The sequence below is a fragment of the Bos mutus genome, chromosome 9 (genome assembly GCF_027580195.1).
Source record: "Bos mutus isolate GX-2022 chromosome 9, NWIPB_WYAK_1.1, whole genome shotgun sequence".
Lineage (NCBI taxonomy): Eukaryota > Metazoa > Chordata > Mammalia > Artiodactyla > Bovidae > Bos > Bos mutus.
The window spans coordinates 47,580,073-47,599,324 of record NC_091625.1 but is presented as its reverse complement, the minus strand read 5'-3'; the positions used below and the strand labels follow the sequence as shown (position 1 = coordinate 47,599,324).

Genomic DNA, 19,252 nt, shown 5'->3' with positions numbered 1-19,252 from the left:
AAGGACTGATATTTAAGCTGAAGCACCAATACTTTGGCCATCTGTCATGAAGAACTAACTCATGGGAAAGACTGAAAGTGGGAGGAGAAGGTGACCCCAGAGGATGAGATGGTTGGATGGCATCACTGACTCAATGGACATGAGTTTAAGTAATCTCCTGGAGTTGGTGATGGACCGGGAAGACTGCTCTGCTATAATTCATGGGGTTGTAAGGATTCGGACATGACTGAGTGACTGAACTGAACTGATACACTCTGGAAATCTGTTTAGCGTTACCACATTCATTCACTATTTTAACTAGGTATCCTGAGTATTTGCTGCAGCTTATACTTCTACGTTAGCTTTTTCACCTTGTGCTTCCATGTTGTAGAGATGCTTTCTTTCCTCAAATCTCAAGAATCAATCTCTGTTGGGTTTAGTATTTTTTTTTTTTTTTTCCTTTTTTCCCCTGCGGATTCCTTACCTCTTTCAGCCTTCCTGGAATTGAAGAGAGTTAGGACCTTACTCCGGAGAAAGCAATGGCACCCAACTCCAGTACTCTTGCCTGGAAAATCCCATGGGCAGATTCATGGGCTGCAGTCCATGGGGTCGCTATAAGTCGGACATGACTGAGCGACTTCACTTTCACTTTCACTTTCATGCATTGGAGAAGGAAATGGCAACTCACTCCAGTGTCCTTGCCTGGAGAATCCCAGGGACGGGGGAGCCTGGTGGGCTGCCGTCTATGGGGTCACACAGAGTCGGACATGACTGAAGTGACTTAGCAGCAGCAGCAGGACCTTACTCTGGATTAGGCTCTGGCCTAAGGGAATGTTGTGGTTTGTTTGATCTTCTATTCAGACCACTCAAACTTTCTCTGTATCCTCAATAAGACTGCTTCATGTTCTTATCATCTGTGTGTTCACTGGAATGGCAATTTAATTTTCTTCGATACTTTTCCTTTCCATTAACAATTTGGTTGTTTGGCACAAAAGGTCTAGCTTTCAGTTGGTCTCTGCTTTACACATTTCTTCTTCTGTAAGTGCAATCATTTTTAGGTTTTGAGCTAAAGCAAGAGATGTGCAACTCTTCCTGTCACCTGACCACTTAGAGGCCACTGTAAGGTTATTCCTTGGCCTAATTTCAATATTATTGTAACTCAGGCAATAGGGAGACTTGAGGAGAGGAACGATGGGAAACAGCTGTTGGGTGGAGCGATCAGAACACATACATTTATCAATGAAGCTTGCTGTTTCACATGGGCAGAGTCCATGTTGCTGATTACAGTAGTATTAACAATTACAACAGTAACAACAAAGACTGTTGATCACAGATCACCATGACAAATACAATCATAATAAAGTCTGAAATATTTTGAAAATTAACAAATATGACACAGAGACATTAAGTGAGCAAATGCTCTTAGGAAAATAGTGCAGATACAGAGTTGCCATACACCTTCAACTTGTACAAATCACAATATCTGTGAAACACAATAAAATGAAGTACATGTATGCTTATGTGTTTCTGTGTGTGTATTGGATAGATATATGTATATGCATATGGGGCTTCCCAGGTGGTAGTAGTGGTAACCCACCTGCCAATGCAGGACACATAAGAGACACTGGTTCAATCCTTGGGTTGGGACGATCCCCTGAAGGAAGGCATGGCAACCCACTCCAGTATTCTTGCCTGGAGAATCCCCATGGACAGAGGAGCCTTGGCGTGGTGGGGGTTTATACTGCACAGGATCGCACAGAGTTGGACACAACTGAAGAAACTGGGTATGCACACATGTATATATACTATACGCACACACACACACACACACACACGCACGCACGCACATATATATAAAAAGGTAATTACTATCAGGAGTTGACTCATGTAATTGTGGTGGCTCAGAAGCCCAGCTTGTCCTCTGTAAGCTGAAAACTCAGAAAAGCTGGTGGTGTAATTCCAATCCAACTCCAAAGGGCTGAGAACCAAGAGAATCTAAGGTGTAAGTCCTAGTTTGAGGGCAGAAGAAAGAAGATATATGTCCAGAGAAATAAGTCCGGCAGAGAGTAAATGCTCTTTCCTTCTCCCTTTTTGTTCTACTCAGATCCTCAGGGAACTATGATTTACTTTGTATGCCAATTTAAATGCTAATCTCATCTGGAAACATCATCACAGACACACCCAGATATAATGCCCAACCAAATACCTGGGCACTCCTTATCCCATCAGGTCCATGCATATAATAAACAACCAGGAGTATGAAAGTGATATGTTAAGATGACTTTTGTTTAAAAGGCATGTATCTTTCATCAAGTAAGAAATTTACAAGCATAAACACAAGTGTACAAGGGATTATTTTGAGTTTTTTTTTTTTTTTAAGACTAAATGGGAACATCACCTTTCCTGAAGATTTTCATAGCCTTTCTTCTAGCAGCATTGAGACAACAGATATCTGTTAATTCCTCTGAATCTGCGATTGTCCTTGAAATTCATCCCCAGAGTACATTCCTCAGTAGCATCACCTATACTCATGGCAAACAATAACTACTTCTATGCTCCTCCTCTCTTCTTTCAACTTACTGCAGCTTCATCCTCAACTTACTTGGTAAAAAATAGTAACTTGCATTGCTTTTAAATATTGAACTTTCTGTTTTGTAAGATATTTATATAGTCCTCTGTTATTTCCCATGCTATAACATGGCATGATGTTTATGGTACAGTGTGCAAACTGTATGTGTTAAAGCTTGCCAGCCAAACATTTATTAACAATTCATATTAATCAGTGATCAGGAAACACCATTTTAAGTATTTTACATAAAAACTGCTACCAGGTGCTTTACTGTTTTTAACTATATTTTAGGAAATTAGTTGGGGATTTTAGCCTAATGTGAAATTCATAATAAATGTCCCATTAACAAAACTTCAAAATAAACAATTTGATGTTGTTTGGTAACAAAATTACTACTTTTCAATAATGTATTTCTGAAGTTATGTGGGAGACACATTTATGTTTATGCCAGGAAACCTGTTATTTTTATTGACACACTAATGGTCCTTTATTACATATAAGATTTTGAGCAAGGGAATAAAATGGTCCAATTTTCATTTTTAAAAGACATGCACTTCCTTGAAACCTTTCAAGAAACCATATTTTATATGTATAATTTACAATGATGGTGAAGTATTTTTATTGCACTTTTAGTAGATGTTCTGTACATAAAGCACGAAATGGTTCATGTTCAAACACTATAATTCAGAAGCAATAATAATATAAACATTTATTTAAAAAAGATTGATCATTACAAGATATTATTTTGAATACTATTTTCTACTGATCAGTGCATTTTCATTTTTTATTGCTAGTAATAGTATAACTTTATTTCAGAATTCCAAAAGAAAATACTTGTCTCTGAGGTATATTACAATTTCACATCTGCTTATTTATTCCCCTTTTCTTTCTGGAACTTGAAATGAATGCTGTTGAAATACACAACTAAAAATATTTGTCAGGTATTTGTTACAAAATGAAACTTTCTTAGTGTCTCTTGACTCAGCTCATTCTATAAGCAATATTCATTTTAATAACTCTTAAATGTTTTTCATTATTTTTTGCTCTGCTTTCTAAGCCAAAATATCTCTATATTGTAAAATACAGTTTCACACTGTATCTTGCCCCAGGCTTTCCATCCCCCTTCAAATTCTCTGAACTTGGCTCTATATCAACCATTATTCTCTAATATTTTGCTTCTATCTAGATTTATACTATTTATTCATTCTATTATGCATATTTATTAATTAATGGTATTTTCCTTCAAGATTAAAATAGTCTAAAAGTAGAAGAGTTCATGCATGTGTGAGTGTTAAGTTACTTCAGTCGTGTCTGACTCTTTGCAACCCCATGAACTGTAGCCCTCAGGCTCCTCTGTAGAGTACTAATAATCAAATAATTTATTAGTAATATGGAAACTTTTAAAAAAATATTTGCATCAAAATCATCTCTAAGGAAAATGAAACAAGACAAAGTAAAATAAGACAAAACAAAAAACAAACTCGATCAGTTGGAGTGAGTAACCCAACTCCAGAAAAGGTACTTAAAGAACAGATGATTGCTTTGCTAATATTTGGAGTTTCCTTTTGACAAGTCACGTGTGCAAGATGAAGTTGTCAGTTGAATTAGTAGGGCAATGACAGCTATTATTTCAGTGACTTGGTGTAAAGAGGGAACATGTCTGAGTTAGCTATATCAAAGCCAGAATTAGGGAAGTGTCTGATCTTTATGTTTTGTATAGTCCACTTGATAAATCATACCTTTCTTAAAATATCCCTTTGTTGGTTATTTGAGGTGTGTGACCTTTTATTTATTTTTGTTTTTGCTTTGTACTTTAAATATGAATCAAAATGTTATGCCCCATTTCAAATGTACTCAAAGCAAGCACTTGCCCCATGTATCAATTCCATTATTATGCTTGCAGTTCTATTGAAAAATACAAAATGTGAAAGTGGAGGGTTAAGTATTGAGATATTATAGTGATGTTGACAAACAGAGAAAAGTTTTGAGATATAATTGACATATAGTATATGTTTAAGGTGTACAGCACAACAATTTGACTTACTTACATCATTAAATGATTACCACAATAAGTTTAGTGAACATTCACCGTCTTGTATAGATACACAAAAAAATAGGAAAAAAATGTTTTCCCTTGTGATGAGATTCATCTATCCCATTAGTTATTTCTTTTTATTACTGAGTAGCATTCTATTGTACAGATGTAGTACACTGTGTTGATCTATTCATCAGTTGATAGATCTTTGGGTTGTTTTTAGTTTTTGGTGATAAGATAAAAAGCCATTATAAACATTTTCACAGAGGTCTTTGTAGTCAGTAAATAATAATATGAAGAGTAATTTAAATTAAATATGCTCTGTTTAATGTTGTTAAAAACAGGTAATCATTAAAAAAAGGTTACACTTTAAAAGGAAGTCAGTTAATTATATTTCAGTCTTAAGTCTTAAGTCTCATGCCTTAATCTGAGATCTCTCACATTCAAGTTGAAAACATTTGGGTAATTCTTTAAGTTTTATGAGTCAGAGACAACTGAAGTGACTTAGTATGCATGTGTGAAACTTTAGATGGGAGTTAAAGACTGTGACCACATTATTTCCAGTGCTTGTTGTCCAATTTACAAATTTCTGTCTTAAAAGTTATTTTGGCTTTGCAGGAATATCATGCTAAACCAGATGGCAGAAGAAAGGAAACACTTTCTCATAGAATAATTTTTGGACTATCAGTAAAAGCTGTCTAGTTAATGACCAGGTATTAAGCCAAACCCGCCTGGCGCAAGGTCATTCAATATCCTTTCCAGCTCCACTTGTTTTGGTCGACTAGTTTAAATACACTTCTATGGAGAAATAGTCCTGTGAAAGTGAGCGGAAAATAAACTAGCAAATAAAAGACAATCAATCTGAAAGTGTAGCTACTTTCTAGACTGAATCTTTTTCTGCAAATTTTCTAAATGTGATGAAAGACTGTTAACACACAAACACAAAACAAAGTCTACATGGTTAAAATAATGAATGGACCAGAGTTTAATCAACTGCTAGCAAATTGGTTTTCTTAAATGGCTTCTATTTTGCTCCTAGAAAATTACAATCCAAATATCATATTTAGACTTTTTTAATGTTTACCTCTATAGTGATGAAGACTATGAAAATAGCAGTAAGCAGACATTAAGTGAGAGAAGAGGTTTCTAGGAAGTGGTATCATGGTTTTAATCATAGTAGATTCTCAAGAGCATATTGAGCTATGTGGGTCTTTATCAATTGACCACTGTCATGTAGCTTTCTGCCATTAATAACATAGCAGAATCAGTAGACAGTAATGGGGACCTCATTTTTAATGTGTGAGAAACTTTTTTGCTGGCTGATATGTTTAATTGAAAAGTCAATCTTGGGTATTGTAGAAAGCCTACCAGTAGATAGATGGATATTTTATCTAACTTTTTATATATTTGGGAGTTGAAGATACATGCAAATTAACTTACTTATTTTAATTCCTACTGGTTTGATAGATTTAATTGATGTGGCTAATTCTTTCTTGCTGTGTTATTGATAACTGCCCTTTTATCACCATCTGGTATCTGTTTGCTCTTTTAGTCTATTGTGCCCACATAATATAATTAGTTAGCTTTGCTTCAGATTGCCCATGGGTGATAAATTTTCATAGCAATCCTACAAAATATTTTGTGTCTTTAGAATACAATGTAGGTTTCAGAAAATGTTTGGAATTCTTAGTAAAATTTTGAAATTTAGTAATATATTGGAACTCATTCAGGGAAACCGACTAATCTAAACATTTTAGAGGTATGGTTTGACTCATTAGTCTTCCAAATTATTACAGATTACATGTACTTTTGTATGTTCAGAAATGTTTATTTTTTCTTACTTCTCTTAAGAATATATGATTTCAAGTCACCTGTGCACTGAGATTTTTTTTTAAAAATGACTTTAATTTTTGCAGACTGCAGGCTAAATCTTTAGTTCTTATGAAATGATTATTGTTTAAGTTATTAATTTCAAAATTCAAGACAATCAACAATGTATTGTTTTCCTCACTTATTAAATACATACCTTTGGAAGACTAAATTTGAGATAGTAATTTTTTAAAAACTATACTACAATATTTATTGATAAGCATAAGCAATAATGAGAATAAAGGCAGCAATTAAGAAATGAAAGTACTAAATCTAGATACAAAATAATGAGAGAAAAATACTTGAGAATAGATATTATGTATAACATAATTGAGTTGAGAATAAATTAGGCTCTGTGTAATTAAGATATTTTTTCTAAACTAGGTATTTGGTAACTAATGGAAGGAAGAAACAGTGGATAGAGTAGACCAAAATGAAAGGAAAACATACACAAACACAAGAAAGTGTACTGTAAGTTTATAAGGGCTATGAAGACTAGATTAAGGGCTACCCCCTTCAATGGGCTAAAATCATTCAGTAGTGTGTAGCATTTGCATGTAATGGAGGATGAAGAAAATTTTTAAATAAATTCTAGTAAATAGATACATTAGTCATACAGATATCTGGTGAACCACAGAATGTGACTAGAACTCTGAATGACTATAAGAAATTGTCTAGCATAAAAAGGCCAGTCTTCATGTTACATAAATATGACAAAGGTTTATAATATTCCCATGAGTTCCCTCTAAGACTAGGAAAATTTAATAATAAAATCAATGTCTATTTCTTAGTCTCTCTGGAAATCATTTTAAGCTTATTAACTACAGTTAATAAGGACATTACTATATACTTTTGCTGTTCAGTTGTCTCAGTAATGTCAGACTCTTTGGACTGCAGCATGCCAGCTTCCTTGTCCTTCACCGTCTCCCCGTATGTGCTCAGACTCATGTGCATTGAGTCAGTGATCAACCTTCTCATCCTCTGCTGTCCCCTTCTCCTCCTGCCTTCAATCTTTCCCAGCATCAAGATCTTTTCTAATGAGTCAACTCTGCATCAGGTGGCCAAATCATTGGAGCTTCAACTTTATCATCAGTCCTTCCAATGAATATTCAGGGTTGATTTCTTTTAGGATTGACTGGTTTGATCTCCTTGCAGTCCAAGGGACTCTCAAGAGTCTTCTCCAACAGCAGTTCCAAAGCATCAGTTCTTCAGTGCATTAGTGGTTGGGGCATAGACTTGGATTACTGTGATATTGAATGGTTTGCCATGGAAATGGACATAGATTATTCTATCATTTTGATATTGCACCCATGTACTGCATTTAGGACTCTTATGTTGATTATGAGGGCCACTCCAGTTCTTCTAAGGTATTCTTGCCTACAGTAGTAGATATAATGGTCATCTGAATTAAATTCACCTATTCCAGTCCATTTAAGTTCACTGATTCATAAAATGTCAAAGATATCATTCTTGCCATCTCCTGTTTGACCAATTCCAATTTACCTTGGGGTTTTATTTTGGATAGGGAAAAATGAAAGTTTTCTTTGTGTATCAGTGAGCTTTATGTTTACCTTTGTAGTTTTAAATTAATAATTTTATATTTAAAAGAGTCTAATATAATTGTAAACATAATTTAAATAATATGTACTTTATTGGAAAACAAAAACAGAAGTCCTCCATCATTGGACCCCCAGTGTTTACATAAACATCCCAGGCATTACACTGGCAAACTTTAGTGTGGAGCTTTGGAAACCTTTTTTCAATATATATTGAACACACAGTATTTCTGTTCACAAGCACACAGACACACATAATGTAAAAATACAGGTTAATTTTTATATTAAAAGTAATAATCTTTCTATTTTTGCAATCTAACTTCCCAGAATTAATCTCTTCTAATATATCTATACATATATGTGTACATATAATATATATGCATGAATTAAGAAAAACAATGTATTGAATACTTACATATCCACCATGAGTAAAAGCAATTAAACATATTAACATTATTTACCTGCCTAATCTTACCACTAGAAGACATTTTTCCTCTGTTTTGTGTTTCATTTCTTTGTTTATACAATAGTTTAAAACATGTGCATATTGCCTTCAAATATAAATGAAATTAAGCTATATGCATTTCTCTATTTTTTCACAATGGCGTATGTAGGTTTTACTTATGCCAATTTAAATAGATTGTGTTAATTTTTCACTTTTATTAAATTAGTTATAAAATTTCCATTCTTGTTCTATGATGTGGCACAATTTGGGCACAACATTTTCTTTTGAAGCAAACATTACAGATCAACCATTTTAAAAAAATCCTAAAACTGTAGGACTTTGGTAGGAGTGGGATGGGGTATTTTTTAAAATTACTATTTCTACATTTACTGGGTACTAAATTACATTTTCTATTTCTTCTTTTATTTTGCATTTTGCATTTTTTCTAAGTACTATTTTATAAATTGCTACATTTTAAAATATTTTTTACTGTTCAAAAGTTCTTTTGTCCAAAATTATTCCAATATTTAATTATAATTTTTTGATTTTATACTCTGCATTTAAAATTAGTTTTATAAAATTATCTCTGTAATAATCACTGCTTACATTATGTATATATTACAATATATGCAAAATGTATTCACACATCTAAAATCAAAATCAAGTGAAACTGTATGCCATCAAAATATAATTTGTAAACAAATATATAACTTTAAACATAGAAAAAAGGGGAAATAGGAGTAAACATATTGTGATTTTTAATGTCATTAATTATACAGTGCCTCCAGTTTTCCACTAAAATCATTTAAATTCTTACCTATAGAATTGCAACAAAGATTTAATTATTGTTTTGGCAGGGAGAATATGCATAGGTATCTAAATTCTTATTCAAGTCTTAAATAATCTAGACCTGATGCCCAGTTATTACTACTGACTTAATTTCTCTATTTATTCTTATGGTTCTTCAAAGTTAATTCCTGTATTTCTTGAGTCTCCAGTCTTTTTTCTTTCTTGAATAATGTTTTCAGTATAGGAAAAAAATGAGAAGTGTTTGTTCACATAATTGACTGATATTTTGACTGAGTACCCCTTTGAATATGATAATCTATGTTTAGATTTAACTCATGCATTTATTGCAACTGAGATGAATGGTGTGAAAGTTAACTTAGCATATGTGTTAAAACAGATTGTTGTCAGTCTTAAAATTCCACATTAAAAATTCTGGAAAGAATGAGATTTCTAATTTCAGAAAGAAAAAGTAGACATATTTTTCTTTATTCTCCCACTATGCACAAAGAAAAGCACCCAAACCCTGCACAATATATATAAAGTAAACACAAAAAGATTCTAAAACATAAAGATTAATTATATTTTAAATATTTTGTTCATGGGTATAAGGCGACTCACATGCTTCACATGTCTCAAACTTGGAGATGAAGAAACTGGTAGCCAGGAAAACTAACAAATATACCAAAACACCCCTCCCCCATTAAAGCCTACTCCTTCTAGCTAAAGAATCAGTAAAGGGCCATCCTAGCAAAAACAAACAAACAAACAAAAAACCCCATAACTTTTAGACATAGCACTCTACTCCATCCAAACACAGAAGAAACAAATGTGCCTTTTATCCCACAATAAAAAAGGCTGAGTAAGGACCTAAACACTAACACTGGTCAGGCTGTAGAAAGTTATTTCAACAGTCTTGCTGGAGGGGTGTCAGAAAAGGCCAAGTAGATTGCTGGATTTCATCCCTATTGCGTAGAAAACATTACCAAACAATTTAAGAAAAATCAATATTAATTCTGCACATTCTCTTCCAGTGTGTTAGTTGCTCAGTCATGTCTGACTCTTTGTGGTCCCATAGACTGTAGCCTGCCAAGCTCCTCCGTCCATGGAATTCTCCAGGTAAGAATACTGGAGTGGGTAGCCATTCCCTTCTTCAGGTGATTGTCCTGACTCAGGGATCAAGCCCAGGTCTCCTGCACTGCAGGCAGATTCTTTACCGTCTGAGACACCAGGGGAGAGAAAACTTCTCAATTTATTTAAAAAGATTAGGGTTATCAGGATAACAAAATCAGATCAAGACAGTACAAAAACCAAACCAAATAAAACCTACATATCATTAACCTCCATGAAGGGAGTCACAAAAATTCTTCACTTACTTTTAACAAACAGAAGTATGTATCATAAACAAATGGGGTTTATCCTGGAATAAATCAATCAATGCAACCCAAAATCTTAACAGGTTAAAGAAGAAAAATCACATGATTGTATCAACTGATTAAAAATAAATGGACACAATACAACACCAATTAATCATGAAACTGTCAGGAAAGTAGGACCAAAGGGAGACTTTCTAAACTTCGTAAAGAGTGCTTGTCATCAATTTATAGCCAGCATCTCAGGTATTGATGATAGACTGAGAGCTTTCTCTGTAAGTTTGTAAATAAGACAAGGAATAAGGATGCTCACTCTCATTCTTACTCAATATACTACTGAAAGTTCTACCAGTGCAATAAGGCAAAGCAAGAAATAAAAGGCATAAGGGCAAGGGGCTATATTCAGTATTTTGCAATAATCGATAATGGAAAAGAATCTGAAAAATAATCCCAAGTAATTTACAAAAAAAGAAATATTTCTGAAATTACTAATTGAGTTCAGAAAGGTGGTGGAATACAAACTACACATATGAGAATAGACTATTCTTCTACATAGTAGAAATAAACCTATGAACAAAATATTTAAACTATAATATAATTTATAATAACTCAAAAATGTGAACACTTTGGTGTAAATCTATCACAGTATGTTGTGTCCAGCTCTTTTTGAAATCTTATAGACTGTGTAGTCTGCAAGACTCTTCTGTCCATGTGATTACCCAGGTAAGAATACTGGAGTGGGTTGCCATTTCCTTCTCCCGGGGACATTCCCGATGCAGGGATTGAACTCATATCTACTGCATTGCAATCAGATTCTTTACCACTGAGCCACCAGGAAAGCTCATTATGTACATTATGTACATAATGTACATAAACATAATTTCTGTGCTGAAAAGTATAAAATACAGATGAAAATAATCAATGAATATCTATGTAAATGGAAATACATATTACCTTAATTGATACATAAATTTGATATAGTTTCCATCAAAATTTCAACACGATTTATATAGATAATAATACAATCATTCTAAAATCCATATGAATGGGAAAAGAGACTAGAATACTTAAAATAATTTTTTAGAAAAAAATAGAATAAATTGGAAGGGATCAATCTACCTCTTTTCAAGACATGCTTAAACTTTCATATAGTTCATTATGTACAATGAACAAGAATTTTGGTGTTGATGTGGTATATAAACATAGATCAGTGGAACACAACAGAAAATCGACAAATAGATTCATATAAATATATCCAACTGATCTCTGATACAGGTGTAAAAGCAATTCAGTGGAGGAAGTGCTTTTGGAACAACTGGACATTTAGTAACTCAAAGTAGACTATATACTAAATGCAGAATGTAAAGCCTCAAAGCTTTTACAAAAAAAAGTAGAAACCTCTTCAGGATTTAATGTTAGACAGAGACTTCTTAGGGTTGACACCATGGTATAGTTCATAATAGGAAAACTGAATAAATAGACTTCATCAAAATTAAAGTTTTTTGCTCTGTGAAGTGTTAAATCAATCAGCTGTGTCCAGCTCTTTGCAATCCTATGGACGTTAGCCCCACGCTCTGTGAAAGACCCTCTAAAAAGATAAAAAGAAACTACAGATTCGAGTAAAATATTTTCTATATACTTTAAAAATCAAATTAGTATAGAGATTATATAAACCATTCCCAAAACTCTACAATCAAAATTAAAAATCCAACTAAGAAAGAAATAAAAGACAAAAAGAAGTATTTTAGCAAAAAGAATATATAGATAACAAATGAAAACATGAAAAGATGTTAAACATCACTAATCATTAGAGAAATGGAAGTTAAAACCACAATGAATACCACTGAACACTTACCACAAAGGTTAAAGTAAAACAAAATAAAACAAACAAAAGATAAAAACATGAACAAAATCAAATGCAGGCAAAGGTGCAGAACAACTAGACAACTTATTTCAGGTGGGAATGTAAAATGGTTTAGTAACTCTGTAAAACAGCTTGGCAATTTCTTAAACTAAACTGAACATGCAACTAACATATGTTTCAGCACTTGCAGCCTTGAGCATTTATCCCAGAGAAATTAAAATTTATGTACATAGCAGCCTTATTTATTACAGTTCCAAACTAGAAACAACACAGATACCTTCGATAGGTGAATAGGTAAAAAAATTAGAGTGCATCCATAACAACAAAATTTTTGTTGTCGTTCAGTCACCCAGTCGTGTCCAACTCTTTGCAACCCCATGGACCGCAACACATCAGGCCTCCCTGTCCCTCATCATCTCCTGGGGTTTGCCCAAGTTCATATTCATTGCATCAATTATACCATCCAGCCATCTCATACTGTCACCCTCTTCTCCTCCTGCCTTCAATCTTTCCCAGAACTAGGGACTTTTCCAATCAGTCATCTGTTCGCATCAGTTGACCAAAATATTGGAGCTTCAGTTTCAGCATCAGTCCTTCCAGTGAATATTTAGGGCTGATCTCCCTTAAGATTGACTGGTTTGATCTCTTTGCTGTCCAAAGGACTTTCAAGGATCACTTCCTTGTTGTGGTGAAAGGGCTTGCATAACTCAATGAAACTATGAGCCATGCCTTGAAGAGTCACCCAAGATGAATGGGTAATAGCAGAGAGTTCTGACAAAATATTGTCCACTGGAGTGGGGAATGGCAAACCACTCTAGTAAACTTCCTGTGAGAACCTCATGAACTATATATATTAAAAAAAAGAGAATAATTACCCAATGATAAAAAAGGAAAGAATTATTATTATATACCACAACCTAGACCAATCTGCAGAGAATTATGCTGGGTGAAAAAAAGCTAGCTCTTAAAAGTTACATATAGTATGTTTCTATTTATATAATATTCTTAAATTGTCAAGATTATAGAAATGGAGAACAAACTAATGGTTGGCAAAGATAAAAAAGCCTCTTGATGAAAGTGAAAGTGGAGAGTGAAAAAGTTGGCTTAAAGCTCAACATTCAGAAAACGAATGTTTTCTGAAATACAATGGCATCCGGTCCCACCACTTCATGGGAAATAGATGGGGAAACAGTGGAAACAGTGTCAGACTTTATTTTTCTGGGCTCCAAAATCACTACAGATGGTGACTGCAGCCATGAAATTAAAAGACGCTTACTCCTTGGAAGGAAAGTTATGACCAACCAAATAGCATATTCAAAAGCAGAGACATTACTTTGCCAACAAAGATTCGTCTAGTCAAGGCTATGGTTTTTCCTGTGGTCATGTATGGATGTGAGAGTTGGACTGTGAAGAAGGCTGAGCGCCGAAGAATTGATGCTTTTGAACTGTGGTGTTGGAGAAGACTCTTGAGAGTCCCTTAGACTGCAAGGAGATCCAACCAGTCCATTCTGAAGGAGATCAGCCCTGGGATTTACTTTGGAAGGAATGATGCTAAAGCTGAAACTCCAGGACTTAGGCCACCTCATGCGAAGAGTTGACTCATTGGAAAAGACTCTGATGCTGGGAGGGATTGGGGGCAGGAGGAGAAGGGGACGACAGAGGATAAGATGGCTGGATGTCATCACTGACTCGATGGATGTGAGTCTCAGTGAACTCCGGGAGTTGGTGATGGACAGGGAGGCTTGGCGTGCTGCAATTCATGGGGTCACAAAGAGTCGGACATGACTGAGCGACTGATCTGATCTGATCTGAGTGGTGGATGAGAAGTAGATGAGGCTATAAGAGGACAAAAATGAGGGACACTTGCAATGATGGAATTATTTTGTATATTGACTATAATAGTATCCTGGTTGTGATATTTTACTATAGTTTTTCAGAATGTTTCCATTTATAGATACTGGGTAAAGGGTATAGTACATCCCTTTGTTATTTTTTACAACTGCCTTTGAAGCTACAGTTATCTCAAAATTTTGCTTTGAAAATGTTTGTTTTAAAAAGGCACTTATACTACATTTCTTGGTGAAGAATGAACTATTTTCAAGACTCAAGTTAAATATTGGCCTTTCTTTGCCAAGCTCTCTCTCTCTGATTAGCCATTAGTAATACTGACAGTGTTTCCTTTCTGAATCATGGTTAACTTCTTTTGGTTGACATGCCCAGACCTGCCTTAAATCTAATGGCAACAGGCAGAAATGGAGTTCCAGAGTATATAAGTAAGGTTAGGTAAATATTTTCTTATTTGGTAGTAGATAGTCCATGCGGTCGCTAAGAGTCGGACACGACTGAGCGACTTCACTTTCACTTTTCACTTTCATGCACTGGAGGAGGAAATGGCAACCCACTCCAGTGTTCTTGCCTGGAGAATCCCAGGGATGGCGGGGCCTGGTGGGCTGCCGTCTATGGGGTCGCACAGAGTCGGACACAACTGAAGCAACTTAGCAGCAGCAGCAGACCTTGAGTACTGACATAGGCACCCTTAACAGCTAGTGTAACACAAAGCAGAGAGAATACACTGTTATGGACGCTTCGTTGACGGCAAGTATCTCTTTTCACACAATGGCTCTTTTTTTTCTTTAATTTAATTTTATTTTTAAACTTTACAAATTGTATTAGTTTTGTCAAATATCAAAATGAATCCGCCACAGGTATACATGTGTTCCCCATCCTGAACCCTCCTCCCTCCTCCCTCTCCATACCATCCCTCTGGGTCGTCCCAGTGCACTAGCCCCAAGCATCCAGTATCCTGCATAGAACCTGGACTGGCAACTCGTTTCATACATGATATCATGTTTGTAATTATAAGCAATGTTGTAATGAATTATGTGGTGCATACACATTTTTGTATTGCTGCATTTATACAACTTCAGGGTAAATTACCAAAAGTGGAGTGTCAGAGTTGAAAGGTAAATGTACACATATTTTGTTAGAATTTTCAAATTTCTTTCCAATATAATTTACCAGTTTTGCATGTCTACCAGCAATAATGAGAGTCTCTTTATTCCCAAATCCTTGCCAAATGAATGTGTTAGCATACTTCAAAATGTTTGCCAATCTCTTCACCGAGATGTGACATCTCACTGTATTATGCATTTGTCTTCTCTAACTGGGAGTGATACTGAATATCTTTTAATATGGTTAAGGGACATTTAAACATATTGTTTGCCAAATTTTAATTGAGGCTTTTAGTCATTTTCACTCTGTATAATGCATATTCATAGCTAACATATGTAATATTATATATATATATATGCATATATATTCACATACTTATTGTGCACATATATGTAAATTCATGTATATATTGAAAATAAGTTTATCTCAGTTTGTTGTTGGTGTTTATGCATTTAAAATTAAGTTTTGGATTGCATATTTTTTAAAACGTTTATGTAATCAAGTATAGCAAAGTGTTTGGCTGCATGGTTTGAACATTTTCCATATATCAGAATTATAGAGGAATTTATTTATGTTATCTTCTAATACTGTATTGTTTCACTTTTTACCTTTATACTCTTGATCCATTTAGAGTTTATTCTATTCCTGTGTATGTGTATTGTTAATTTCTTTCATTTTTCTCAGCAAAAAAAAAAAATAGAAAACTCTGATTTGAAAAACATTAAAAAAATCTATAGTCACAGTTCCCAAGGAAATCATTTAATATAATAGATCTGAAGAGTCAAAGCTATGTTTTTTCCCAGTATTCATGTATGGATGTTGAGAGTTAGCTGAGCACTGAAGAATTGATGCTTTTGAAATATAGTGCTGGGGAAGACTTTTGAGAGTCCCTTGGACAGCAAGGAGATCAAACTAGGCGATCCTAAAGGAAATCAACCCTGAATATTCACTGGAAGGATTGATGATGAAGTTGAACTACAATAATTTGGGCACCTGATGTGAAGAGCCAACTCACTGGAAAAGATCATGATGCGGAGAAAGACTGAGGGCAGGAGGAGAAGGGGACAACAGAGGATGAGATGGATGGATGGCATCACGGACTCGATGGACATGAGTTTAAGCAAACTTTGGGAGATAGTAAAAGACAGGGAAGCTTGGTGTGCTGCAGTCCATGGGGTCTCAAAAAGGCGGACACAACTTAGAAACCGAACAACAACAGTATATTCTGTAAGATATTTTGGACGTGTGTATGTATCCTTTGTGCATATTTAACTATTTCTTGATTTTGGTGGTTCAGATGGTAAAGAATCTGCCTGCAATGCAGGAAACATAGGTTTGATCCCTGGGTCAGAAAGATTCCTTGGGAAGGGAATGGCTGCCTACTCCAGTATTCTTGCCTGGAATTTTCCATGGACAGAAGAGCCCGGTGGGCTACAGTCCATGAGGTGTCAAAGAGTAGGACATGACTGAGTGACTAACACTTTCACTTTCAATTATACCACGTTCCTGTAGAAACATATTTCAAGGCATGAATAATATTCCATTATTGTTGTCTCCTACTATTTATACCTATTTTCCTAATTGGAAGTGTACAATAATTATCTTTCTTTAATACTAAAAATATTTTGTAAAAGATCATCTTTACATAGAGATTTATATATACATATATATATGACATCCAGGCAAGAGTACTGGAGTGGGTTGCCATTTTCCTTCTCCAGGGGATCTTCCCAACCCAGGGATTGAACCTGGGTCTCCCGCATTCCAGGCAGACGCTTTAACCTCTGAGCCACAAGGGACTCCATATATGACATTAAAATAATAAAGAAAATTAACCTTTAATATTATGAAAAATATATAATTTTAAAATGTCTTGTTTAAAAAATAAAAAAAAAAATATTACATTTATTGACATTGGGTATTATATTTATTGGTATTTAGGAGAAAAATATTTTACAAGAGATATTATTCAATTTTCTATGAAGGTGACTGAACATAATCTATGTCAATTTTTGCTTGGGAAAAGATCATATTCCTCAACCAAGTTTTAAATGGGTTGAAACTCTGCTCAGCGTATTCTAATGTTAGCCAATTATCTTACTGGAATTCTTGTACTCAGGCATATAGAAACCTTTATAATGTGAGTAGAGAAATGTTTGCATTAAGCAGTATAAGTCAACACAGTGAGAGTAAAAGAAGGCAAAGAGACAGCAGTAAAAATAAAGTACTAAAATATTATTATAATGAGAGATATGACAAAATCCTATATATGTGTGGCAATTGCATTAACAGAATGCCTAGTCTTAGGTCACTCATCATCAATGTTTTAAGTTTTGAAAACTTTTTCAGTATACTGAAAGATATGTGTAACAATGTATAAAGACATAAAAGTATATACCATCTATTCAAAAAATGCAGGATGCCCTTACTTTTAATTGTGGAGCAAATGCATAAATGCTCATTATATAATATTCAATTTAGATTTCTTAATTCTAGCTTATTTCTAAGTTTAGTGAGTACTAGTATGAGAATAGATTGCCAAAGTAAAATATTTTTTATTGCCTCCACTTAATAAATACTGAATACTCAAAATTTAGATATAAACATAAAAGAAAGACTAACATTTTTTCCTAATTTTTTTTCTTCTGGCCTTTTATAAACAATCATTCATCTCTTATTTATAAGCATTTTTTATTCATAAACTGATTTTTAAATCATAAGGTAAAAGAGAAGGAGATGATTAGGTAGCAGTTGTGTTAACAGAGTATAAATATGCATCTTCTAACTTCAGTGAATATTACAAATTGAATGCCTACACATTTGAGCAAAAATAATACTGTCTTTTCATTGTCAAAGTGCAATATTTTAAATATCTTAACCAAAAATGCTGGATTCCTGGGTTTGATCTCTGAATCGGGAAGATCCCCTGGCAAAGGGGATGGGTACCCACTCCAGTATTTGCCTGCAGAATCCCATGAACAAAGAACCCGGGCAGGCTACAGAGAAATGGGGTCACAAAGAGTTGGACACAAGTGGGTAACTAAGCATACACATACATAACTAAGAATATAATTTACTTCCATTTCCGATCATTCCCATAATTTTAGAAATGGCAGTACAAAGTTACAAAATGTAGGTTGCTGCTGCTGCTGCTGCCGCTAAGTCATTTCAGTCGTGTCTGACTCTGTGCGACCCCATAGACGGAAGCCGACTAGGCTCCCCCGTCCCTGGGATTCTCCAGGCAAAAACACTGCATGAAAGTGAAAAGTGAAAGGGAAGTCGCTCAGTCGTGTCTGACTCTTAGCGACCCCATGGACTACAGCCTACCAGGCTCCTCCGCCCATGGGATTTTCCAGGCAAGAGTACTGGAGTGGGGTGCCATTGCCTTCTCCAACAAAATGTAGGTTACGAAGTCTCAAAGATACTGCCAAGATTTGTAATAAGTTTCAGTTGAAGACATTCCATCAATTTGAATATATCACTTCTTCAAGATCCTAATAAAATCGTAGAAAAATAAATCCATAAAGGTATTGACCTACTACAATGAACAACATTGGAAAATACCATTAGTTCATATATGACTTCAAAGATTGCTTAACATGGGAAATCAGATGGTTCAATAATGACTGGTGTAGTAATTTAAAGAAGTTAAGCCAAATTTACGTATACGAGAGTCACAGTCATGGAGTAAGCCCAATTCTATAAAACCTGCAGGCATGTAGTCTGAAAATCAAGCAAAACAGAGAACAACAGGAAATAGAGTTTGTAAGAAGGAATGGGTTGAAAATTTTCATATACATTATCACTTTATTCACCTTCCTGCT

At 34.6% G+C, this 19,252-nt stretch overlaps 1 non-coding gene across 1 annotated transcript; it reads right to left on the bottom strand.

Annotated features, from left to right (window-relative positions):
• Positions 1–17,155: 17,155 nt before the first annotated feature.
• TRNAS-GGA (transfer RNA serine (anticodon GGA)) lies at positions 17,156–17,227 on the bottom strand. The gene has a single exon. It is a non-coding gene; the product is annotated as a tRNA-Ser (tRNA).
• Between the last annotated feature and the right edge of the window lie 2,025 nt (positions 17,228–19,252).